The following is a 1,858-nucleotide window of genomic DNA, read 5'->3' on the forward strand; positions in this document are numbered from 1 at the left end:
AAAGGAGGAGACGTTCAATTGACATTCTGATGACTTTCTAAACGCAAGCTATTCAGGCCTTAACATTAAGCTGGACCAAAAAACTAAACCTGCATCCGATATTGTGAAAGCACTTTCTAGAATCACCTCCATGCTCCATACTCAATTAGCCCAGAGAATTATACTCTTGTACCTGTTGATGAATTGTCCTTGTCAGACGTTTTTATGCCAGTCAACCCTTGGTCTCATCAATTCTTCAGCAGGTCAGTTACAGGTATTGATGGAAAACAATTTTAGTTAATTAGGGGATGTGCCTATTGATGGTTGCACATCGACCAAGGTTTGACAGGGTAGATAGTGGTGTGTTGTGGAGACATTTGCCCGCTTGATTGAGATGGTTTATTGACGACAGTGACACCAGCTCATAATTCTGACTTACTAGCCACATAGCAAAACAAATAGCATTTGATTCATTAACACAGTAGTACACCATTATTACTGTAGACGACGGCTTCTGGATCCACACAGAGACTCATTCACCTTAATACAGACGAGTTAAATGGACTAAAGCTATTGAGACCTCTGTTAACTACTGATGTATTCATATGCCAAAACATAGTCCAAAATAGCACCCTATAGATAGCCTACTTCAACGATGACAACTGAACATTAAATTGTAGATGTTTACATTCAAATTCAGCTTAAACCTATAGACTTCAAAGACGCTCTGTGGCGTGACATATGGCATGTGGCTTGTGGTCCCTCAGAAGCGATGTCGTGTTTTTATATCCGTGTAGTCACCAGGCCCTGTAGCACTAGGACCACAACGCAGGACTCCATTAATTGATACCTTCGACATGAGGCTGATATATATGAGTGGCTTTACACTGCAAGTACCGCAGCATAACACAGCCTAGCTCTGCTCTAACCCCGCGACAAACAACAGCCTGCCCTTCTCTCTCTCTTTCTCCCTCTCTCTCCCTCCCCTCTCTCTCTTGGTCTCTCTGCAGTTGTGTGATGGACGGAGGCTCACATGCGGACCATGTGTCAGAAAAAGTCTCTACTTCAGCCTTAACATGCCCCCCCTCTCTCTCTTACCAGACATAAGAGATAAGGATCACTCCCCCTTTAGATTCCTGACTACACAATCCAAGTGAAACCGGTTTTGCGTGCCATAAACAAACAATGGTAAATAGGAAGCAGAACAATCCTCAGGTTATTTTTCATCAAGTTAGCGCAGTGTAAATATTGTCTTCATGTTGTCTTCATGTGCGCCACAGCGCTCTAGTCTTTTTCTGGGACTGTGTGTCTGTGTACGTTTGTGTGCATCCACAAGTGTGTGTGTGTGTGTGTGTGTGTGTGTTTTTGTGTGTGTGGTGTGTAGGCGTGTGCATGCGTGTGTGTGTGTGTGTAGTGATTCATGTGTTTCTACACAGTACATGCAGTACATGAAAGACGCATGGACAGGAGTAGCTGCTGTCTGTTGAGCCTGAAGGCACCAGAGCTGTTTGATGCTTCCTTTGACCTCACCGTCGCAGGACGCTACCAGAGCCCAGACCCCAGAACCAGACCTAGACCAATACCCAGGACCCCAGACCCAGACCCCAGACCCCAGACCTAGACCAATACCCAAGACCCAGACCCCAGACCCAGACCCCAGACCCCAGACCTAGACCAATACCCAAGACCCAGACCCCAGACCCAGACCCCAGACCCCAGAACCAGACCTAGACCAATACCCAGACCCCAGACCCAGACCCAGACCCAGACCTAGACCAATACCCAAGACCCAGACCCAGACCCAGACCCAGACCTAGACCAATACCCAATACCCAGGACCCCAGACCCAGACCCCAGACCCAGACCTAGACCAATACCC

This window comes from Micromesistius poutassou, assembly GCF_964030765.1.
Source record: "Micromesistius poutassou genome assembly, chromosome: 22".
Lineage (NCBI taxonomy): Eukaryota > Metazoa > Chordata > Actinopteri > Gadiformes > Gadidae > Micromesistius > Micromesistius poutassou.